Source organism: Coregonus lavaretus (assembly GCF_964263955.1).
Source record: "Coregonus lavaretus genome assembly, chromosome: 7".
In the NCBI taxonomy this organism is placed as follows: Eukaryota; Metazoa; Chordata; class Actinopteri; order Salmoniformes; family Salmonidae; genus Coregonus; species Coregonus lavaretus.
In genome coordinates this window covers 33,771,428-33,797,711 of record NC_139994.1, presented here as the reverse complement: position 1 = coordinate 33,797,711, position 26,284 = coordinate 33,771,428, and positions in this window count along the sequence as shown.

Sequence of the window (26,284 nt, the reverse complement as noted above, 5' to 3'; positions counted from 1 at the left end):
TCTTGAAGGTAGCGGCACACTGCAAAACTGGTAGGTTTATAGTTGTTTATACCATGGCATTGTTGAATACTCGTTTCTGATGAGCTTGAAGGGCATTCTAGAGTGTGCATTATTTCCCTATAACGCACAGTATTTTTACACAGTAAAATTCAATGGACCTGGTTGCCTTGGTTACACTCCTCCAGCATGTCTCCAGCCAGCCACCATCTCAGATCTTCAAGTGTTTTGACCATGAAAAGAAGCAGGTTAAGCGAGAGAAAGAGAGAAAGTTGGCCCCCTTCAGCCCCCTGTGCTAGCTAGAGTTACAGTAGGCCCTAGGGTAAGTTCTCACTCTCAATCCTCTGTAGAGAAACAACCCAGAAAGAAGTGTGAACCCATGCAGTCGTCTGCCTCGGTTGGTGAGGGAAGGGGGGGCAGTGACCCATGGAACCAGTAGCGTTTCCCTTCTCACCCAGCCTCATGTGGCGAGTTCTGACAGATGTACTGACAGAAAAACAAGGCAGCATGTTGCAAAGTGACTGTGTAGGGACGGTAGGCGATGGAGAGCACCTGGGACAGAGGTTCATGCAACACAGGTTTCAGGAAACCATTTATCAGGGAGGCTGCATCTCTTTCATACCCAGCCAAACGGGGCAACGAGGCGTGGAGGTTTCTCTGGAAGACAATATCCTAAACCTAATACTATCTGGTATGACTTTTGTGTCAGTTGGTGTCTGTCACCCTGAAACTACTAATTTCTTCTTAATAAAAGTACTTTTGCACTCTGTTATTTTCTCATTGGGGTTCACATTTTGGAACTTTACGAATGAGGAGCATCATTTTTATCGGTTTCGAATGAGACCTCACAAGTGATGTGAGGTTTACATCCGTGTAATGGTGGTTTCTATGTCATTTTCCATAAACGTTGGAAAATCCATAAAAGTCTCGACTGTACAGGAGACAGCACAATGGAGCCCTTACAAAAAAAGATGGCAGTTTTGAAACTGCAGTAAAAGTGCTGTAACTGCAGTCGACTGTGATATTTTAGACGCAGTAATTGCAGACTAACTGCAGTTACAATAAAATTACTGCAGTAAAAAAACGGTGTTATTTTGGATGCAGTATTTGCTGCATACTGCAGTTATACTCCACTCTAACTGCAGTTATACTGCACTCTGACTGCAGTTGTACTGCACTCTGATTGCAATCTTTTTTCGTAAGGGAGAAGGGGAAGGAACAGTCCTTTGAGTTGGGACCCCTGCTCCTTCGATGGAGAGCCAAAGCAAAGCAAAGCAGACAGGAAGCTTAGCTCGGGCATCGCTGTCTGGGATCTGACTGTCTTCGGGATGTCACAGTACCAACCCCCCCCCCCCCCCCCCCAACAAGCCTCCCAGACACACCGACCTGGAATACAAATGAAGGCTGGAGACTCAGCTCTCCTTGTAGACCAAATGGACCTAACATCAACACAGCCCCAAGGACATATACTGTAATTATGTTCGGCATGCATCCTGACATCCCTGGAAAAAAATAAACATGCTGTTAGATAACTTGTGCAAAGAAGGGTTGTAGCTTCAGGCTATTAGACTCATCTTACGAGAAAGTCGATATTGCAGAGGGATACCGTACAACTGTAGGATTTCACAGAGTTTTATTTCTGTTAGATCACCCCAATACAAAAACAATCGGACATGTCTGTAATTGGCTGTAGTTGGTTATCAAACCATTTCAGAAGAGGTTGTTTTCGGTTTGTGTCGGGGATTTCATGGTCCCAGATATTTCCTGGAAAGCGAGGAATCGTTTTGTCAGATCGTATTCTTCTGAGGGGGAACCACATGGTGGGATTAACCCAAGAGTTCTGGAGTTTATATTCAGAGAGCTGATTACTGTCTTTAGTGGACTCCCACTGCTCTCAAAAGATGTTTGGTACTTTTATAGTACACCTATCAACTACGTAATACATATGCCTTGTTCATGTAATGGGAGAACAAATGAGCTCTGTATTCCATACATGTCTGTCCTGGGCACCCTTCCTTCCTCACACAGTTTTACTGAGGGGAAGAGAGGGTGGAAAGGAAGAGAGCAGCCTCACACGTGAAAAATTGTATTCTGAGAGACACTGGATGCCTCCCAAATGGCACCTTATTCCCTATAGTGAACTACTTTTGACCAGAGCTCTATGGGCTAAAGCTCTAAAGGGAATAGGGTGCCATTTGGGATGCAGTCACTGTGCTCTGGTTCCTTAACTCCTCCTAAATGTATTAATGTAGTAACGACTCGCTTCCTCATCATTGAAGGTGAGGCATTTATCCCCCCTGATTTATGGGACTTGTATTTTGGGGGGAACAAATGGTACAGATAACACCCCCAGTATGTTGAATATAAATCATTACATTGTTCTTCTCCCTCAAACTGAATAAATATCTTGTACCAAGAAGATAACGCACATCCCTCTGTTTGCGGAACGCATTATGATATAAAAGGGGACTTGCTGGAATAAAGATGAATCCAAGCTCCTGTTATAGATCTTCTATTGTAATGTTTGGCATGAAGTAGCTTAAAATGGAAGTATTGTGTTTAAATTTTAAAGAGGCTAGGCATGAATGGCTTAAGATGGATATGCATTTAAAGAGCCTGGTACCCGATTTGCATAGCCGTGGGAAGTAGGGGTGCTGAGGGTGCTGCAGCACCCCCTGAAAAATAATTTAAAAATAAAACGATTAATAAAAAATAAAAAGTAGCGGACCGATACAGCCATCTCCGCTTTGTCCAAAAAGATAGTTGTGCAATTAAGAACAGTATCTTGTAAGAGTTTTTGCCCTGTCCGTTTCTCTGTGATTGTCATTCTAATGGTATCCAGAAAGCACAAAACCCTGTCCTCAAACATTTACATCAAAAGGTGCAACGTTATGGGCAAAGACACAAAACATCCACATCAAATTAAATGTTTTTCTTGATCAAATAACATGGAAAACAAACATGTTTTGTGCAGTATTAATTTACCATCCCTTACAAATCAGTTAATGTAAATATACATGGCTGGTCATCTAGGTTTGTGCCTGTAGAATTTCCATCACCATGATTTTTAAATTTTTATAATACAGTAATTGAGTACATTGAGACATACAATGCCTTTGAAAAGTTTTCAGACCCCTTGACTTTTTCAAAATTTTGTTACGTTACAGCCTTATTCTAAAAGTGATAAAATGAAAAAAATCCTCAGCAATCTACACACAATACCCCATAATGACAAAGCAAAAACAGGTTTTTAGAATTTTTTGCAAATGTATTAAAAATTAAAAACAGAAATACCTTATTTACATAAGTATTCAGACCCTATGCTATGAGACTTGAAATTGAGCTCAGGTGCATCCTGTTTCCATTGATCATCCTTGAGATGTTTCTACAACTTTGATTGGAGTCCACCTGTGGTAAATTAAATTGATTGGACAGGATTTGGAAATGCACACACCTGTTTATATAAGGTCCCACAGTTGACAGTGCATGTCAGAGCAAAAACCAAGCCATGAGGTCAAAGGAATCGTCCGTAGAGTTCCGAGACAGGATTGTGTCGAGGCACAGATCTGGGGAATGGTACCAAAAAAATCTGCAGCATTGAAGGTCCCCAAGAACACAGTGGCCTCCATCATTCTTAAATGGAAGAAGTTTAAAACCAACAAGACTTCCTAGAGCTGGACGCCTGGCCAAACTGAGCAATCGGGGGAGAAGGGCCTTGGTCAGAACCCGATGGTCACTTTGACAGCTCCAGAGTTCTTCTGTGGAGATGAAAGAACCTTCCAGAAGGACAACCATCTCTGCAGCACTCCACCAATCAGGCCTTTATGGTATAGTGGCCAGACAGAAGCCACTCCTCAGTAAAAGGCACATGACAGCCCGCTTGGAGTTTGCCAAAAGGCACCTAAAGACTCTTAGACCATGAGAAACAAGATTCTCTGGTCTGATGAAACCAAGATTGAACTCTTTGGCCTGAATGCCAAGCGTCACGTCTGGAGGAAAGCTGGCACCATCCCTACGGTGAAGCATGGTGGTGGCAGAATTATGCTGTGGGGATGTTTTTCAGCGGCAGGGACTGGGAGACTAGTCAGGATCGAGGCAAATATGAACAGAGGCAAAGTACAGAGAGATCCTTGATGAAAACCTATTCCAGAGCTCTCAGGACCTCAAACTGGGGTGAAGGTTATCCTTCCAACAGGACAACGACCCTAAGCACACAGTTAAGACAATGCAGGAGTGGCTTCGGGACAAGTCTCTGCATGTCCTTGAGTGGCCAAGCCAGAGCCCAGACTTAAACCTGATCGAACATCTCTGGAGAGACCTGAAAATAGCTGTGCAGCAACGCTCCCCATCCAACCTGACAGAGCTTGAGAGGATCTGCAGAGAAGAATGGGAGAAACTCCCCAAATACAGGTGTGCCAAGCTTGTAGCGTCATACCCAAGAAGACTCGAGGCTGTAATCGCTGCCAAAGGTGCTTTTAACAAAGTACTGAGTAAAGGGTCTGAATACTTATGTAAATGTAATATATTTTTTATTTTTTTAATTTTTTTTATTACCAAAAATATCTAAAAACCTATTTTTGCTTTGTCATTATGGGGTATTGTGTGTAGATTAATGAGGGGAAAAAACAATTTAATCAGTTTTAGAATAAGGCTGTAACCTAACAAAATGTGGAAAAAGTCAAGGGGTCTGAATACTTTCCGAAGGCACTGTAAATTGTTTGTGATGATGTGATGTGGCTCAGTTGGTAGAGCATGGCACTTGCAATGCTAGGGTTGTGGGTTCGATTCCCATGGGGGACCAGTACGAAAAAGTATGAAAATGTATGCACTCACTACTGTAAGTTGCTCTGGATAAGAGTGTGTACTAAAATGAAAAAGGAATGAATAGACCATTTCAGTTTTCACATAGAAATAAGTTGCATTTGCAAAGTATTTCAAGAAACAGGAAAACATATATCTAGCAAGCATTTTTATATTCCACAGATTAACTGTTTTGTACAGATAATTATAAGATTCAAGTTACACATGCTGGTAAACACTCAAATACATTTAGTTAAATTTCTTTCACAAAAGTAGTGCACAGGGCCTTTACTAGTCCTGTATTAGCAGACCGATATAGACGACTTCAGCGCGGCCAGTTTTTTTATCTGCGTCCCCCCCCCCGGTCTGAAAAAAATTGCAGTACCCCCGCACCCAAACTATGCCGATTTGTATCAATCTATAAGTTGGACATTTACACATCTGAGTGCATGCACATCTGTTCATCCGCAAGTAAAACATGCCCCTCAGAACAGGAAAAGACTTGTGTAACCAGAGCCGATTGGTCCTCATATAAAATGTATAAATATGTGCAGTGTGTAAGGCTCTGACGAGCTGCTGAAAGCTTGTGTCACGAAGCCAGACTCTGGGGAACAATCACACATTCCAGTCTAGGTGTGTCAAGACCCTCTGATCTCCCCTTCATGTTTTAAGAAACAGCCCCCTTCCCTGTATGATGTGGCTGAATATTTCTGTGCCCATAGGAGCTTTAGCTGCATGTCAATGACTCTGTAGTCTTGTATAACTCTATGTGTAGGAAACATATATAAAACATATCTCTCCCCAGAGAGTTATTGGCCTGGACAAATACCTCTGAATGGGAAAACTATATGCCTTTTTCTGAAGGTCTGCCTCAATAGTCCTCATTTATAAGCCCAATGAACATGTTTGCTTAGCTGTAGGCGGCACTTAAACTCTACGAACTGGTGAATACTGCCCTTAAATTATCGGACATTGCTAATAATGTACAGTGCCTTCGGAAAGTATTCAGACCCCTTGACTTTTTCCACATTTTGTTATGTTACAGCCTTATTCTAAAATTGATTAAATAAATAAAAATCCTATGCAATCTGCACACAATACCCCATAATGAGTAAGCGGAAACAGATTTTTAGATATTTTTGCAAATGTATTATAAATAAAAAGCAGAAATACCTTATTTACATAAGTATTCAGACCCTTTACTATGAGACTCGAAATTGAGCTCAGGTGCATCCTGTTTCCATTGATCATCCTTGAGATGTTTCTACAACTTGATTGGAGTCCACCTTTGGTCAATTAAATTGATTGGACATTATTTGGAAAGGCACACACCTGTGTATATAAGGTCCCACAGTTGACAGTGCATCTCAGAGCAAAACCAAGCCATGAGGTCGAAGGAATTGTCCGTAGAGTTCCGAGACAGGATTGTGTCGAGGCACAGATCTGGGGAAGGGTACCAAAAAATATCTGCGGCATTGAAGGTCCCCAAGAACACAGTGGCCTCCATCATTCTTAAATGGAAGAAGTTTAAAACCAACAAGACTCTTCCTAGAGCTGGCCGCCCAGCCAAACTGAGCAATCGGGGGAGAAGGGCCTTGGTCAGGGAGGTGACCAAGAACCCTAAGCTCACTCTGACAGAGCTCTAGAGTTCCTATGTGGAGACGGGATAACCTTCCAGAAGGACAACCATCTCTGCAGCACTCCACCAAACAGGCCTTTATGGTAGAGTGGCCAGACGGAAGCCACTCCTCAGTAAAAGGCACATGACAGCCCACTTGGAGTTTACCATAAAGCACCTAAAGATTCTCAGACCATGAGAAACAAGATTCTCTGGTCTGATGAAACCAAGATTGAAGACAACGCAGGAGTGGGGGGGGGGGGGGGGTCCTATTTATTTAGGTGAACTTTTCCCCACCGGTCTCCTCTGCGATCCAGCGCATTAGACTGGAGGGGTTTGGGAGCACAGCTGTGTGGCCAGATTGCATCCATCGCTCTCTCTAGAGTCTCCCCCCAGTGAGGCGACCCCTGACCCCTGTGCAAATCTAACATACGCATAAACAAGACTGTTAATGTTTGGCCGTGATGTATAGCTGCAGTTCTTCTGACGTGGCTTTACTTCGCATGCCTCACAGTTACACAAAACTAAAATATGGCTCTTCATATTTGGTCCTCATATTTCACAAATAACAATTCCCTCTGTCATGAAACATAATATGTAGACATGACAGCAGAGTGGAATTTGGATCAAAATGCCTGTAATAAATTGATTGAATAGTTTTGGGACGTCATCATAATTCACAGATATTGTTCTCTGTCAGTCTTTTATTTTCTTTATCACTCTTTCCATCTCTCTTTTCGTCATTCCATCTCTCTCAGTGTGTAAGTCAAAGACCAGCCTCAGTAGTTCCAAAGTTCTCCTTGCTCCAGTAGTCATAGCATGCTACAGGCATCCCTCTTAGAGCAGTGTAAGCTTAGCCTGTCAGCAAGATTTACCACAGTAGTTCCTGTGCCCTGCTAATACCCACACATCATGCCAAACGGGCTGCACGCTGCCAGACTCTAATCCAAGAATCTTATCAAACCCATCGGCACATTTCTAGCAAGAACACATCTAGACCGTGACTGGTGGGTTTGGAGGGGTGGGTTTCTCAACAGCTGCTCAGGAACGAATGGGAGTGAGAGAAAATAAAGTGAGAACATTCCAGAATGGAGATCTTTCATCAAGAGCCTCCTCCTCCTCCTGCGATGGTTTCAGGTAAATGTGTGGGCACCCGGTTGTGAGGGTTTGCATGGAGAGCGAGATGGCAACTTGTAGCTCAGTTGGTAGATCATGACCCTTGCAACGGCGGGATCTTGAGTTTAATTCCCGTTGGTGCCACCCATACGAAAATGTACGCACGCACAACTGTAACTCCCTTTGGATTAAAGTGTCTGCTAAATTACATACAGTGCCTTGCAAAAGTATTCATCCCCCTTGGCATTTTTCCTATTTTGTTGCATTACAACCTGTAATTTAAATTGATTTTTATTTGGATTTCATGTAATGGACATACACAAAATAGTCCAAATTGGTGAAGTGAAATGAAAAAAATTACTTGTTTCAAAATATTCTAAAAAATAAATAACGGAAAAGTGGTAGGTGCATATGTATTCACCCCCTTTGCTATGAAGCCCCTAGATAAGATCTGGTGCAACCAATTATCTTCAGAGGTCACATAATTAGTTAAATAAAGTCCACCTGTGTGCAATCTAAGTGTCACATGATCTCAGTATATATACACCTGTTCTGAAAGGCCCCAGAGTCTGCAACACCACTAAGCAAGGGGCACCACCAAGCAAGCGGCACCATAAAGACCAAGGAGATCTCCAAACAGGTCAGGGACAAAGTTGTGGAGAAGTACAGATCAGGGTTGGTTATAAAACATATCCGAAACTTTGAACATCCCACGGAGCACCATTAAATCCATTATGAAAAATTTTAAAGATTATGGCACCACAACAAACCTGCCAAGAGAGGGCCGCCCACCAAGACTCATGGACCAGGCAAGGAGGGCATTAATCAGAGAGGCAACAAAGAGACCAAAGATAACCCTGAAGGAGCTGCAAAGCTCCACAATGGAGATTGGAGTATCTGTCCATAGGACCACTTTAAGCCGTACACTCCACAGAGCTGGGCTTTACGGAAGAGTGGCCAGAAAAAAGCAATTTCTTAAAGAAAAAATAAGCAAACACGTTTGGTGTTCGCCAAAAGGCATGTGGGACACTCCCCAAACATATGGAAGAAGGTACTCTGGTCAGATGAAACTAAAATTGAGCTTTTTGGCCATCAAGGAAAACGCTATGTCTGGCGCAAACCCAACACCTCTCATCACCCCGAGAGCACCATCCCCACAGTGAAGCATGGTGGTGGCAGCATCATGCTGTGGGGATGTTTTTCATCGGCAGGGACTGGGAAACTGGTCAGAATTGAAGGAATGATGGATGGCGCTAAATACAGGGAAATCCTTGAGGGAAACGGTTTCAGTCTTCCAGAGATTTGAGACTGGGACGGAGGTTCATCTTCCAGCAGGACAATGACCCTAAGCATACTGCTAAAGCAACACTTGAGTGGTTTAAGGGGAAACATTGAGAATCTGTGGTATGACTTAAAGATTGCTGTACACCAGCGGAACCCAACCAAATTGAAGGAGCTGGAGCAGTTTTGCCTTGAAGAATGGGCAAAATCCCAGTGGCTAGATGTGCCAAGCTTATAGAGACATACTCCAAGAGACTTTCAGCTGTAATTGCTGCAAAAGGTGGCTCTACAAAGTATTGACTTTGGGGGTGTGAATAGTTATGCACGCTCAAGTTTTCTGTTTTTCTGTCTTATTTCTTGTTTGTTTCAGAATAAAAAATATTTTGCATCTTCAACGTGGTAGGCATGTTGTGTAAATCAAATGATACAAACCCCCAAAAAGTATATTTTAATTCCAGGTTGTAAGGCAACAAAATAGGATAAATGCCAAGGGGGGGTGAATACTTTCGCAAGCCACTATATATTATATTATTTTTGAGCAGTAACATTTGTCCCCACTCCTCCCTCAGCCCAGTGCAGCGGTGAGAGGATACCACAGCAGTAAGACGGCCATGAGCCCAGCAGGCTTCAGCTCCCAGTGGACCAGCGGTGTTCAGGAGGCCTGGAGTGCCCACTCCGTCTCCTACCCCCGTGCCAGCCTGCACTACCCGGCCCACCACCACCTCCATCACCACCCCACGCACACCAGCTACGCCTACTGCCTGAGACAGCCAGCAGTGAGTACTCTCAAACACGTACTGTATAGCTGTGCTCACTGCACTCTCCATTGCACTCCCTTTGCTCTCTCATGTCTCCCCTTCTCTCTCTCCACCTCTCCACACTCTCTTCCACCTTCCCTGTCTCTCTCAATCTCCTGGGGCCCTGATTTATATCCGTAAATGTTACACTAAATATTTATGAAAAGACTGCGCACGCACAAAACCAACTCAACTCTTCCTGAGTCTTTTTGAGTAAGTATTTGGGTAAGTCTCATAAGACCTTGAAGGGACTGAAGCCAGGAACAATGGCAGACTGAAGACAGCAGTGCAGAATGCCTCAAGATAGAAACGTAATATTCAATATCTGTATATCTGGCTAAATATTAGCACTTCACTCCACATACTTGTGGGCAATAACCTTCCATCTGGATAACAACACAAAACAAATTATAAGGCTAGAAAAATGTATCGACCAATATTACCAACACAGTCAACACCAAAACATGTCGGAGAGTAAGCATTGAGAACCAATCCTCAAAAGAAAACGAGACTCCTCGACTGACACAGACGATTTATGCTTTTCACCACCTGGAACGGTAAGTGTAGAAACCGACTTGCTAAAGTCGATAAAAGATAAATTGGGCGTACTAGAACTAGTCTATTAAGATATAAAGGAGTTGAAGGCGAGCCTCGAGATGAGTGAGGAAAAAGCGGTGACAGTGGAGAAAGAAAGAAACAAGCTAAAAGGTACAGTCAATACTATTGAAACAGACGTTAAAGAACTTCAAAAAGAGAACATGTTTCTGAGAAAAGCCTTACCTGAAATACAGACTAGCTCTATGCGAGAAAATGTGGTACTTACCGGTATTATGAGGGTGAAGATCCAGAGTGTGGTGAAAGAATTCCAGGTTAAAGTGCTACAGAGCCCAGGCGATACTGTCGACAAAATTAAACTCGTACGTGTACATCGTTTTGGACAGAGAGGACAGCGATACGAGCGCCCAAACGTTGCCATATTTGCATTCTTTAAAGATACAATTATGGTTAAACGCCTGGCAAAAAACTTGCTGGCACGAAAATAGGTATGAATGATCAGTTCCTGAAGGAAATTGCAGAATGGTGCAAAGCTCTGTACCCACTCTTCAAAGTGAATAGACTAAAAGGGAAACATGTAGCTCTCGTAGTCGATAAACTGTACATTGATAACCAACTGTAGGTAGGAATCAACATGGTAGAGATAAGAACAGAGCAAACAGAGGACATAGAAGGCACAGTATGTGGGTATGTACGGTTGTATGTGGGGGGAAGTGTGGCGGTGGTGGAAATTGTGGTTAGTTAAGTTAGTGAAAAAGGAAAATGGTTGCAAATGCCAGAGCCCATGTGTGTCTGCGAGCAGGAGTTGTGACAGAGAGAGTTTTCAGTTTTGTGCAGATATGGGATATACATTTTTAAATAAATTACAAATATCGTTTATTTATTTATTGCCATATCATGATGGAACGGCCCCCAAACCTATACCCTAGACATCCACCTGAGTGACCCACACACTAAGGACAGGTAGCCTATACGCAGCCAAGACAGAAAGATACACTGCTCCCAAGAGTCTGTGCCTGCCTGGCAGGGAAGGTCAAACAAAGCCAAAGCCCCTGGGTGGGTGAGCATTATATACAAGGAATTTCTCAAAGCTGCTAATGATAACCTTAAAGACCTTGTACCTAGCTGGTGGGAATTCCAGTGGAGTACCCCCACCCAGGTAGTGGCAGTGCTGGCAACACTAACTGCAGTAACCCATGGGGAGGGGGCAAATTATTGTGCCTCTGGCGGCACAAAATTATCGAAAGGTCTGACTGCTCAAAGATGCTTGGGAAATGGGGGACCAGCGTGTGTGTTTCAGGGGAAAGGGGTGTCTCTGACATTGACATTGGTTAATCAAATCTCCCCATTCTTGCTCAATTTTGCATGCCTTCTCAAAAAGCTACAACTGTATATGCATTCGCACATCAAATATTTTCTTGAGTTGGTATGAGCTTGTTGTTGTTTGTGGGGGAAGGGTGGGGAGAGTGTGTGTATGTATCCCACATCTGTTGCTATGGGGTAATGATGTTAGGGACAGTATAGGATGAATCACAATAATAGTTTCCCAAAATAATAATTGACATCAAAACGATGAAATAACACATATGGAATCATGTAGTAAACCAAAAAGTGTTAAACAAATCAAAGTATATTTTATATTTGGGAATCTTCAAACAGCCACCCTTTGCCTTGATGACAACTTTGCACACTCTTGGCATTCTCTCTACCAGCTTCACCTGGAATGCTTTTCCAACAGTCTTGAAGGAGTTCCCACTTATGCTGAGCACTTGTTGGCTGCTTTTCCTTCACTCGGCGGTCCGACTCATCCCAAACCATCTCAATTGGGTTGAGGTCGGGGGATTGTGGAGGCCAGGTCATCTGATGCAGCACTCCATCACTCTCCTTCTTGGTCAAATAGCCCTTACACAGCCTGGGTCATTGTCCTGTTGAAAAACAAATGATAATCCCACTAAGCCCAAACCAGATGGGATGGCGTATCGCTGTAGACTGCTGTGGTAGCCATGCTGGTTAAGTGTGCCTTGAATTCTAAATAAATCACAGACAGTGTCACCAGCAAAGCACCCCCACACCATAACACCTCCTCCATCCGTTCACTCACACCGCGTCTCACAAAGACACGGCGGTTGGAACCCAAAATCTCAAATTTGGACTGGTCTAATGTCCATTGCTCATGTTTCTTGGCCCAAGCAGGTCTCTTCTTCTTGTTGGTGTTCTTTAGTAGTGGTTTCTTTGCAGCAATTCGACCATGAAGGCCTGATTCACACAGTCTCCTCTGAACAGTTGATGTTGAGATGTGTCTGTTACTTGAACTCTGTGAAGCATTTATTTGGGCTGCAATTTCTGAGACTGGTAACTCTAATGAACTTATCCTCTGCAGCAGAGGTAACTCTGGGTCTTCCATTCCTGTGGCGGTCCTCATGAGAGCCAGTTCCATCATAGCGCTTGATGGTTTTTGCGACTGCACTTGAAGAAACTTTCAAAGTTCTTGAAATGTTCAGTATTGACTGACCTTCATGTCTTAAAGTAATGATAGACTGTAATTTCTCTTTGCTTATTTGAGCTGTTCTTGCCATAATATGGACTTGGTCTTTTACCAAATAGGGCTTACCCCCGCTACCTTGTCACAACACAACTGACTGGCTCAAACGCATTAAGAAGGAAAGAAATTCCACAAATTAACTTTTAAGAAGGCACACCTGTTAATTGAAATGCATTCCAGGTGACTACCTCATGAAGCTGGTTGAGAGAATGCCAAGAGTGTGAATTCAATCATTTTTAGCATTTACTTTTTCCGGACCTATGCTGCACTGCCCGCAAATTCTGATTTAAAAAAAATATAGTAGGCCTACTTACAGTGGTAGCCTACACATTTCAATGCAAAAGATCAACTGTCTGTTCACATGTTCAATTCTACTCTGATATATACCGTGCTCCCTTTCGGATGCATTGAGCAAAAACTTGAAATTATAATAGCCTATCTAATAGGCCAATTAAATGAGAGATGTGCGTGGTAATTTGTTCTATTGCTACTGTGGGAATATGAACTCATCATGGCCAGAAAAGGTGAGGAATTTGATGATATGTATTATGTTTATTTATGAAATATTCTCTACTCGAGAAATGGTACATTAAAGTATTCAGACTTGGCCTACAAACATCAATGGAAAAGGTAAACTGCGTTTCAGATCAGATCGCATAGAGCAAAATACTTGAAGTAGCTTATCTATTTATTACTGTGATGTGGGTCATATTAAATGAGAGATGGGAAATGAATGTTTATCTGTTATCACACTGACATACAGTGTGTAGTGGGCAACACATCTGGCTAATCCCACCAAAGCAATCAAACATCCTGAAACCCCCCTCACCTTCCGTGCATCTCTGAGATCCCCTGTATCCACCAACATGGAGAGACCCCCCTGAAGTTCTTGCGTGTGAATAGTGAAGGACTGATTGAACATACTGTAGCGTAGTAGGTGATAACCATCAGTCTCCATTTTGTTTCATGTTGCATACTATTCTTTGTTACCCTGTGTTGATAAGATGCTGGTTCAATAAACCTTAGATTCAGTATGTTAACAGTAACATCACATGCTGCTGCACACTATGACGGTAGCTATAGGCACCTCTACCAATGGCACTGCACTCCCCCTGACCCATACCACTGTAGTGTACATTCTATAACGACTACTTCTTCTGCTGTTATTGTTACAATTGCTTTCACAAGTACCATCACCAGTACCACAACAACTTCAGTGACTTCAATTGCGTGTAAAGAACCAAATGTTTTTGACTTTACTCACACTCAGTTGTATATAGACGGGTTGGTTGTGCCCAACTATGGGGCAAAACAGACGGGGTAGGCTTCGATTGTTGACAACATGTAAACTATATTTAGTATCCAAATGTTTATTGAAAACATAAATACATTTGCACAATGAGCACGTCTCTCAAATACATTGTTACAGTTGTTGGTTAGCTAGCTAATGAATTTGAGCCATATTAGCATTAACATGAAATAAGTCAAAACAAGACATGGTATCAAGAACAAGATACAACTAGCTGAAACAAACCACCTGCGATTCCCCACATGGCAGCTTCTTGTAACTGTTGCTAGCTGTCTGACCGTTCAGAATCATAACAAAGCACGGCTTCCGGCCACATCGATGCGTGTGCATCATTTTTGTGACGTTGTCAGCCAACTCGTCTATAAACAATGAACATTCCTTTAGTGAATAAAAGAAACAAGCAATGGTTTTGGTTACGGTTGTGGTCATGTCGGTTGTGGTCATGTGCTGAGTGTCATAGCTATGGTACACCATGTTCCCCAGCCATATCCCTGAGGAATGTCTCCTATTGACTAGAGCAGGGGTAATTTAGCCTGGTCCCAGATCTGTTTGTGCTGTCTTGCCGACAATAACTGGAACGAACTGCAAGAATCTCTGGAGACTCTTATCTCCCTCACTAACTTTAAGCATCAGTTGTCAGAGCACCTTACCGATCACTGCACCTGTACACAGCCCATCTGAAATTAGCCCACCCAACTACCTCATCCCCGTATTGTTATTTATTTTGCTCATTTGCACCCCAGTATCTCTATTTGCACATCATCTCTTGCACATCTATCATTCCAGTGTTAATACTAATTGTAATTATTTTGCACTATGGCCTATTTATTGCCTTACCTCCATAACTTGCTACATTTGCACACACTGTATATATATTTTCTGTTGTATTTTTGACTTTATGTTTGGTTTTACCCCATATGTAACTCTGTGTTGTTGTTTTTATCGCACTGCTTTGCTTTATCTTGGCCAGGTTACAGTTGTAAATGAGAACTTGTTCTCAACTGGCTTACCTGGTTAAATAAAGGTTAAATAAAAATAAATAAATAACCATAGAAGTTGGCAAGACAGCACAAACAGTTCTGGGACCTGGCTAGGGCTGGTGACTGTCTGTGTCTGAATCTGGTATATACTACTCTTGATTCACAAACACACTGACACACCCTAGACTCTGGTTGTCATGTGGACCTCAGTGTTTGTGTAGGATGCTTGGTCACACCCTGTTGGTGGATCTCAGTCTCCCGCTAACCTGTGTCGGTTCCATCTGATCCCTGGATTCATCAAACGCTGCTTTGCCCTCGACCCGATTCCCACACCACGCAGACACACACTTTCACTGGGCTGTTTATTTCTATCCCCAAGGCATAATACTGCTGAACAGTTAATCAAATGGCTACCCAGACTATTTGCATTGACCCCCTTATTTTATTCGTATTTTTTGCACTGACTGTCTTGCACAGGCTCGATGTACACTCACTGGACTCTAACCACACACTCACACATACTACACTTACACTCCAACACCCACACATGGAAACACACACACAAAACACACACACATGCATATTGAAGCCACACACACACAAACATACAGTACATTCACATTCCTTCACACTCTTTACATATGCTGCTGCTACTCTCTGTTTATTATCTATGCATTGTCACTTTACCCCTACCTACATGTACATAATACCTCAACTACCTCGACTAACCCGTACCCCTGCACACTGACTCGGTACCGGTACCCATTTTATACAGCCTCGTTATTGTTATTTTATTGTGTTACTATTTTTCCTTTAGTTTATTTGGCAAATTTTTCTAACTTTTTTTAAACTCTGCGTTGTTGGTTAAGGGCTCGTAAATAAGCATTTCACAGTAAGGTCTACACCCGTTGTATTCGGCGCATGTGACAAATACAATTTTGATTTGATTTGATTTTACGGGAAACCAGGCCGAATGTTTTCTTAGCGTTTATTTGTTTTTTTTTGTCCCTGAAGAAAGCAATTTCTCCCCCGCCATGCAACAGCTACAAGAAAAGTTACGGCTTTAGACCCATTGGCGGTTTCGCAACGCCTAGAGCTGTTTATGCCAGACAAATCCTAGCAATCAAAGCATGCCACCATCCCTCTATCCTTTAAGGTTTGTGTATTTTCTCATGGCCTCTCATTTAAAACATGCATGAGGAAGAAAACAAAGTCTCCAAAACTTTTAAGCAAATGACATGCAAAGACTCCCCCAAAAAAAGTTTAAGAAAAACATAACTGAGAGCTCTGCCTCTCTCTGTCCCCTCGGATAAGCGAGGCAAGTAAATAAAGGAAAACAGAGGAGGTCAGATCCAGCTGAGATCAAGCGCCTGTGCCTCCAGTGGTTTCCTAATTACAATGGAAGCGGATACATTTCCACTTTTAATATGGGATGGAGGTCCCCTGAGGAGATGTGGGATTATGACAAAGCAGAACCAGAGGAAGTCGGAAGAGAGAGCGGAGGAGATGTGATCTACCCGAGCGAGGACTGAGGAGACGCATGAGTTGTGTTGAATGAAGGATGCCATTGCCAAGCGCCACAGGCCTTCCATCTGTATCTCATATGTCACACACAATCCTCCGGTGTACCATTAAACAAACACTTAACCAGTACAGGTAATGGTCACAGCAAATTGAACGGCCTTCAGGTGCTTGAGTGTAATAAAACTTGACAACCTAATGATTGCTAAAAAAGGGCAAATTGTGTTATTGGGTTCTTCAGAGGCTGGCTGGGAAGGTTGCTCTAGCAGCTAGCATGCGTCCCAATTGGCACCCTATACCCTATATACACTCTTAGAAAAAAAGGTGCTATCTAGAACCTTAAAGGGTTATTCGGCTGTCCCCATAGGATAACCCTTTGAAGAACCCTTTTAGGTAGCAGGCAGAACCCTTTTGGTTCCAGGTAGAACCCTTTTGGGTTGTATGTAGAACCCTTTCTACAAAGGGTTCTACATGGAACCCAAAAGGGTTCTCCAATGGGGACAGCTGAAGAACCGTTTTGGAATCCTTTTTTCTAAGAGTGTAGTGTACTACTTTTGACCAAAGCGCAATGGGCCTTGGTCAAAACTAGTGCACTATATAGGGAATAGGGTGGCATTTGGGATGCAACCCTAGAGTCTAGCTAGAATCCTTGAGTGTAGCTGGGTTTTGCTCAATGGATTTTCTGGTCTGTAGAGAATTGATTAGAAATACAAAGATAAAGTAAAGGAAGCATTCCATGTTCCTTGTTCTGTCTGGTGTTCAAATGGACAAATGATCCTCCTTGTCCCCTTGGTAATGAGTTTATAAAACATTTATAGATGGTAATAACACAACGTTTACACACACAGGACGAGGTCACAAATGTTTTTATTTCCCTTGTAACATTAATGGTGGCCTTTTAGTGACATTTCAAATAAACATAGCCGATTAAGTCCTCCTCCTCCCCATTCCTTTCTCCCTTTTTATTTTATCTACATTATAATACTTTCACTCTGTTTATTGTGTCACTCTCTTTCTCCTCCTTTCATTCCGTTATTCTATACGTGTTAATGTGCCAATTCCTCAATGGTTCATTGCATTTGTGGAATTATTTATCTTCCCCTTATCGCTGTGGTTCGGAATAGTGCATATGTAATAGCTGGCCCTCCTACAAGGGTAAAAACTCAAATTACTTTTGAACAGATTATGATGGAGACGTAAGGTTTGGACCATTGGTTTTCTTAGAGAAAATATCTACATAATTAACATATTATTTTACCTATTGGTAAAAATCTGTGTTTTTGATTGGACACCCTATTGCAGGGATCATCAACTAGAGTCAGTCGCGGGCTGATTTTTTTTCTTGAACGGATGGTCGGGGGACCGGAACATAGTTACAAATAATTTGTAGACTGCAAATTGACCGCAAGAAGCACAAAAATATATAATGTTTGACAAAAACATAATAATTTCAAACCTTGCTTACATTTGTATAATATCACGTGTCTCTCTATTATGTGTGGGAATATTTGGGAACAGATTTCTTAAATTACAATCACTTGGTGCTGATTTCCTGGTGTTTTTACAGTCTTTTATGTCCTACAAATAAAACTACCCGTGGCCTAAATTCGGTGAGAACACTGTATTTCGTTTATTGTGGGCTTCTGTTTAATGTCAGAGTTGCGTAACCGCCCCCTCATGTTTCCAGTTTCACCATTGCCAGATGTTTGTAATGTTCGTAATGTGTGTTTCTCCTAACTGCAGGACTATGAAACTGTTTGAGACAACCAAGCCCTCCCAGAGCTGGCCAAGCTGGACTGGAGAATCATATTCATGCATCTATTTGTCCCTCTTGAACGCCTTGACTGGTTAACTGTTGTCACGCCCTGGCTCTAGGGACTCTTTTATGTTGAGCCAGGGTGTGTAGTGTCTTTGTTTTGTGTTATATGTTTCAGTTTCTAGTTCATGTGTTTCTATGTTGGTCGGGGTGGTTCTCAATCAGAGGCAACGTGAATCAGCTGTTGCTTGTTGTCTCTGATTGGGCACCATACTTAGGCAGCCGTTTGGGCAGTTGTGTTTGTGGGATGTTGTTCCGTGTTGGTTTGTGTATTTGACCGTGGACTTCACGTATCGTTTTGTTGTTTTTGTTCGTGTGGTGAATATAAATAAAGTATGTTCGCATTCCACGCTGCGCCTTGGTCCGCTCCTTTTGACGATCGTGACAACTGTGCACAACTGGCCTCATTGCATTAGCACAGTCTTCTCATTTGATTACATTTGTGCACTCAAGCTTTTGCAAATTGTACCACCATTCATGGAGTGTACTATCAAATCAATCAAATCAAATTGTATTTGTAACATGCTTCGTAAACAACAGGTGTAGACTAACAGTGAAATGCTTACTTATGGGCTCTTCCCAACAATGCAGGTGCTGGAACCGAAATAATTTTCCAATCCTTTCGTTCTGAACAGAACCATTATTTTTTTTCGTTCAGTTCCACTGTTCCGACTAGCAAAATAAAGTTCAGAACTTTTTACATTTAGCTCGACATGAAATGACTTCATTAATGGACAGAGAAGCTTGCTATGGAGTGGGCAAGCTATGTCAAATCAAATATTATTTGACACATTTTATTTAGCAGATGATATTGCGGGTGTAGCGAAATGCTTGTGTTCCTAGCTTCAACAGTGCAGTAGTATCTAACAATTCACAACAATACCACAGAATTATACCTACAGAGGAGCGGCTTCTATGAAGGAACTTTGAATGTCTTTGAACTTCTGAGAGTTGGCTTAACTAACATTGGACCAGAGCTAGCCCTTGATCATGACTCTCTACATTACACATAATGCCACCTAGAGTTTTCAAGAGCTAGACCAGAGCTAGCTAGCTAGCTAACAAGCTTATGTGTTCAGAGCGGCACCAGAATTAAAATAAAAAAAGTCTTACCTTTTTGTAGTTAATAAATCCAATGTGAAACGTGTTAACTATAGTATCCTTAACTAGCATTGAAAAAGTTAATCCATTCTTCTTCAATAAAACATCTCTCTCCCTAATTTCTGAATCATGCTTGTAACGTCAGTAGCTACAGTAGACTATGCTTCAGAGTGAGGGGGAGATGGAGGTAGCCTACACACACACACACACTGGCAGACTCTGGAATAAGGCTTTGCATAGGCACTTTGTTGCGTTCTTTTGTGGGACTGAAAGAAAAAATGCCCAGAACGTAAAATAACGTTATTAACCGGTTCCCATGCGTTTAACATAACGGTTCTGTTCCCGGAACAGTATAGATCACTTTCGTTCTCAGTTTTGGTTCTGTTCCTCGAAAAATGTATTTATATTACGGTTTTCTGTTCTGTTCCCTGAACCGGTTCCAACCCCTGGAAAACAATAATAACACAATGAGTAACGATAACTTGGCTATATACACGAGGTACTAGTACCGAGTCCATGTGCAGTGGTACGAGGTAATTGAGGTAGTTTTGTACAGTGCATTCGGAAAGTATTCATACCCCTTGACTTTTTCCACATTTTGATACGTTACAGCCTTATTCTTAAATTGATTAAATTAATGTTTTTCCTCATCAATCAACACACAATAACCCAGAATGACAAAGTGAAAACAGGTTTTTAGAATTTTTTGCAAATGTATTTAAAATAAAACAGAAATACCTTATTTACATAAGTATTCAGACCCTTTGCTATGAGACTCGAAATTGAGCTCAAGTGAATAATGTTTCCATTGATCATCCTTGAAATGTTTCTACAACTTGATTGGAGTCCACCTGTGGTAAATTCAATTGATTGGACATGATTTGGAAAGGCACACACCTGTCTATATAAGGTCCCACAGTTGACAGTGCATGTCAGAGCAAAAACCAAGCCATGAGGTCGAAGGAATTGTCAGTAGAGCTCCGAGGATTGTGTCGAGTCACAGTTCTGGGGAAGGGTACCAAAAAATGTCTGCAGCATTGAAGGTCCCCAAGAACACAGTAGCCTCCATCATTCTTAAATGGAAAAAGTTTGGAACCACGTGGCCTCCATCATTCTTAAATGGAAGAAGTTTGGAACCACCAAGACTACAAATTGAGCAATCGGGGGAGAAGGGCCTTGGTCAGGGAGGTGACCAATAACCCAGTGGTCACTCTGACAGAGCTCCAGAGTTCCTCTGTGGAGATGGGAAAACCTTCCAGAAGGACACCCATCTCTGCAGCACTCCACCAATCATGCCTTTATGGTAGAGTGGCCAGGTGGAAGCCACTCCTCAGTAAAAGGCCTATGACAGCACCTTAAAGGTCTCTCAGACCATGAGAAACAAGATTCTCTGGTCTGATGAAACCAAGATTGAACTCTTTGGCCTGAATGCCAAGCGTCACGTCTGGAGGAAACCTAGCACCAACCGTTACGGTGAAGCATGGTGGTGCCAGCATTATGCTGTGGGGATGTTTTTCAGCGGCAGGGACTGGGAGACTAGTCAGGATCGAGGGAAAGATGAACGGAGCAAAGTACAGAGAGATCCTTGATGAAAACCTGCTCCAGAGCGCTCAGGACCTCAGACTGGGGCAAAGGTTCAACAGGACAACGACCCTAAGCACACAGCGAAGACAATGCAGGAGTGGCTTCGGGACAAGTCTTTGAATGTCCTTGAGTGGCCCTGCCAAAGCCCGGACTTGAACCTTATCGAACATCTCTGGAGAGACCTGAAAATAGCTGTGCAGCGACGCTCCCGATCCAACCTGACAGAGCTTGAGAGGATCTGCAGAGAAGAATGGGAGATGTTTTGCAAACATTTCTAAAAGCCTGTTTTTGCTTTGTCATTATGGGTTATTGTGTGTAGATTGATTAGGGTGGAAAACAATTTATTCAATTTTAGAATAAGGCTGTAACATAACAAAATGTGGAAAAAGTGAAGGGGTCTGATTACTTTGTGTATGCTGTGCCTTCAGAAAGTATTCACACCCCTTGACTTTTTCCAGATTTTGTTGTGTTACAGCCTAAATTAAAAATGTATTCAATTTAGATTTTGTGTCACTGGAATGATGTTTTGAGAAATGTCTTCAGTCAATAAGTATTCAACCCCTTTATGGCAAGTCTGAATAAGTTCAGGAGTACAATTTTGCTTATCAAGTCACATAATTAGTTGAACAGACTCAATAATAGAGTTAAACAATACTACCTCATCTCTGTACCCCACACATACAATTATCTGTAAGGTCACTCAGTCGAGCAGTGAATTTCAAACATAGATTCAAACATAGACCAGGGAGGTTTTCCAATGCCTTGCAAAGAAGGGCACCTATTGGTAGATGGGTAAAAATAAAAAGCAGACATTGAATATCCCTTTGAGCATGGTGAAGTTATTAATTACACTTTGGAAGGTGTATCAATACACCCAGTCACTACAAAAACACAGGCGTCCTTCCAAACTCAGTTGCTGGAGAGAAAGGAAACCGCTCAATGATTTCACCATGAGGTCAGTGGTGACCTTAAAACAGATACAGAGTTGAATGGCTGTGATTGGATAAAATTGAGGATGCATCAACAACATTGTAGTTACTCCACAATGCTAACCTGAATGACAGAGTGAAAGAAAGGAAGCCTGTACAGAATAAAACTATTCCAAAACATGCATCCTGTTTGCAAATAAGGCACTAAAGTAAAACTGCCAAAAATGTGGCAAAGAGATTATCTTTATCCTGTCATTGCTAGTCCATATATGTATATATTCTTAATTCCATTACTTAGATTTGTGTGTATTGGGTATATGTTGTGAAATTGTTAGATATTACTTGTTAGATATTACTGCACTGTCGGAGCTAGAAGCACAAGCATTTCGCTACACCCGCAATAACATCTGCTAAACACTTGTATGTGACAAATAAAATGTGATTTGATTTGAATACAAAGCTTTATATTTGGGGCAAACACATCACGGAGTACCACGCTTCATATTTTCAAGCATTGTGGTGGCTGCATCATGTTATGGGTATGCTTGTCACCTGCACAGACTAGGCAAAATCCTAGAGGAAAACCTGGTTCAGTGTCCTTTCCAACAGACACTGGGAGACAAATTCACCTTTCAGCAGGACAATATCCTTAAACACGAGGCCAAATATACACTGGAGTTGCTTACCAAGACGACATTGAATGTTCCTGAGTGGCTTAGTTACAATTTTTATTTAAATCGGCTTGAAAATATATGGCAAGACTTGAAAATGGCTGTCTAGCAATGATCAACAACCAATATTGTACAGTCCAGGTGTGCAAAGTTCTTAGAGACATACCCAGAAAGACTCACAGCCTTAATTGCTACCAATGGTGATTCTAACATATATTGACACAGAGATGTGAAACCTTATGTAAATTAGATACAGTATTTCTGTATTTAATTTTCAATAAATTTACAAAAATGTCAAAACACGTTTTCACTTAAAAAAAATATATATTTTTTTAATCCATTTTTTATTCAGGCTGTAACAACAAAATGTGTAATAAGTCAAGGGGTATGAATACTTTCTGAAGGCACTGTAGGTATGGGTAAAGTGACAAGGCAACAGGATAGATGATAAACAGCAGCAGCGTATGTGATGAGTCAAAAGAGTTATTGCAAAAAGGGTCAACGCAGATAGTCCGGGTAACTATTTAGCAGTCTTATGGCTTGGGGGTAGAAGCTGCATCGGTACCGCTTGCCATGCGGTAGCAGAGAGAACATTCTATGACTTGGGTGGCTGGAGTCTTTGACAATTTTAGGGCCTTCTTCTGACACCGTCTGGTATTGAGGTCCTGGAAGGCAGGGAGCTCGGCCCCAGTGATGTAGTGGGCCGTACGCACTACCCTCTCTAGTGCCTTGCGGTCGGATGCCAAGCAGTTGCCATCCCAAGCCAGTCAAGATGCTTTCAATGGTGCAGCTGTATAACCTTTTGAGAATGTGAGGGCCCATGCCAAATCTTTTCAGCCTCCTGATGGGGCAGAGGCATTGTCGTGCCTTCTTCACGACTGTGTTGGTGTGTGTGTGGGCCATGTTAATTCCTTAGTGATGTGGACACGAGGAACTTGTTGATCTCGACCCGCTCCACTACAGCCCTGTCCATGTGGATGCTCGGCCCTCCTTTTCCTGTAGTATACGATCAGCTTCTTTGTCTTGCTGACGTTGAGGGATAGGTTGTTGTCCTGGCACTACACTTCCAGGTCACTGACCTCCTCCCTATAGGCTGTCTCATCGTCGTCGGTGGTCAGGCCTACCACTGTCGTGTCGTCAGCAAACTTAATGATGGTGTTGGATTCTTGCGTGGCCAAGCAGTCGTGGGTGAACAGGGAGTACAGGAGGGACTAAGCACGCACCCCTGAGGGGCCCCCGTGTTGAGGGTCAGCGTGGTGGATGTGTTGTTGCCTACCCTCACCACCTGAGTGCAGCCCGTCAGAAAGTCCAGAATCCATTTGCAGAAGGAGGTGTTCAGTCCCAGGGTCCTGAGCTTAGTGATGAACTTTGAGGGCACTATGGTGTTGAACTCTGAGCTGTAGACAATGAACATCATTCTCACATAGGTGTTCCTTTTGTCCAGGTGGGAGAGGGCAGTGTGGAGTGCAATAGAGGTTACGTCATCTGTGGATGTGTTGGGACGATATGTGAATTTAAGTGGGTCCAGGTTGTCTGGGATGATGGTGTTGATGTGAGCCATGACCAGTCTTTCAAAGCATTTCATGGCTACAGATGTGAGTGCTATGGGGCAATAGTCATCGGAAGTCGTAGCGGGATTTCTTATAAGCGTACGGATTAGTGTCCCGCTCCTTGAAAACGGTGGGGACGACGTAGTCGATGCACTTATTAATGAAGCTTTGACTGATTCTGTAAACCCCTCAATGTTATCGGATGCTTCCTTGTAAGCAGGAATCAGGAGGATAGAGTTATGGTAAGATTTGCCAAAGGGAGGGCGAGGGAGAGCCTTTTATGCGTTTCTGTGTGTGGAGTAAAGGCGATCTAGAATTTTGTCCCCTCTAGTTGCACAGGTGACATGCTGGTAAAAATAAGGTAATAACGATTTTCCCTGCATTAAAGTCCCCGGTCACGAGAAGAGACGCCTCTGGGTGTGCATGTAGTTGTTTGCTTATGGCCCTGTACAAGTCGTTGAGTGTGGCTTTAGTGCCAACATCAGTTTGTGGTGGTAAATAGACAGCTACGAAAAATATAGATAAACTCTCTTGGTAAATAATATGGTCTATTTACCAAGCTTATCATGAGGTATTCTAACTCAGGCAAGCAAAAACTTGAGACTTCCTTAACATTAGAGATCGGGCACCAGCTGTTGTTAACAAAGATACACACCCCTCCCCGACCAGTCTTGACGTTGCTTTGAAAGCCAGCGAGATGTATATTATCCATGTCCTTGTTCAGCCACGACTCCCTGAAACATGGAATATTACATTTCTTCAGGTCCCGTTGATAAGATAGTCTCGAACTGAGCTCGTCCAGTTTGTTCTCTAGTGACTGTACGTTCGCCAACAGAACGGAGGGTAGAGGCAGTTTATTTGCACGCCAACGTAGACTAATCAGGATCGCTGCCTCTTTTGCGCCGTTGCTTCCTCTTTCGAGTCCCGGGGATTAGGGCCTGGTCCGGAGTAAGCAGAAGGTCCAGAGCTGCCGACTCGTTGAAGTAGTTATTGTCATTCAAATCGAGGTTAGTGATCACTGTTCTGATCTCCAGAAGCTGTTTTCGGTCATAGGAAATTATAGCGGAGACATTATGTACAAAAAAAGGTCAGCGTAAAAAAACACAGAATATTGTTCAAACTGCTATCCACTGCAGTGCCATCTTAGATTAAAGATGTTTGTGTGTGTGTGTGTGTGTGTGTAAGTGTGACTGGGTGTGAGTACTCTGTGTGTGAGTACTGTGTGTGTGTGTTTGTGACTAAAAGCCCTCTTCACTGATTACTGGACCAGAGGCCAATAGTCTGTTGTGACAGGATATGTGTATGGGAGACTTCGTTGAATGTTGGCTTTCAGGCCTATCCACATTGTGTCAACACATAGGCACATTCACTCACACACACATGCTCTAACGCTTCTCTCAGAGAACAAAAGGCCAGTGCCTGGGGAATTGTGTGCTAAGTTTTTTTAAACCTTGAATTCTCAGCAACAAAAGTGATCAAATTAAGATCCTAAATCTGTATGTCATGCTAGTGGAATTTCAATCATACAAGGCATAGATTACAACAGACTTTCTTTCATCTGAGGACATACACATCCCTCTGAACCTTTCGATTAAATCTCGAGGTCCATGGGAGCACACACTCGAGTTGTTATTTCATTACACTTGCCAAGCACACCGGCCAATCATGCTGTCGATACAAACCCGCTTGTCTGAATTCTAGGCACATCCACAATTCAGGATGTCAGAGAGACGAGAGAGGGGGAGAGAGAGAGAGAAAAAGAGAACGAGAAAGCACCATTATATGGTATGCTGTAAGTATCTAATTCCCCTACTTGTCCTGCAATGCCCCCTTCTCACACAGGATATCAACCTCTTGGTGGTCAGAAAATAGCTCAGCCCAAACCAGATGTAGATAATGGCAGAGTGGCCGAAGGTCACATAAGTCACGATGATCAGCCTTAGGTGTGGCATGGCACTCGGCCGCATCCCAACGTGCTTCATCAGTCACTTCTGTGAGGCCTCTTGGTCTTTGGCACATCCCTCAATGTTGTGATTATCTAAATTGCCCATAACTCACAAACACTTGTTTATAAAGGCTGACAGATTTAGCTGAATGAATGACCTGCCTGCCTCTGG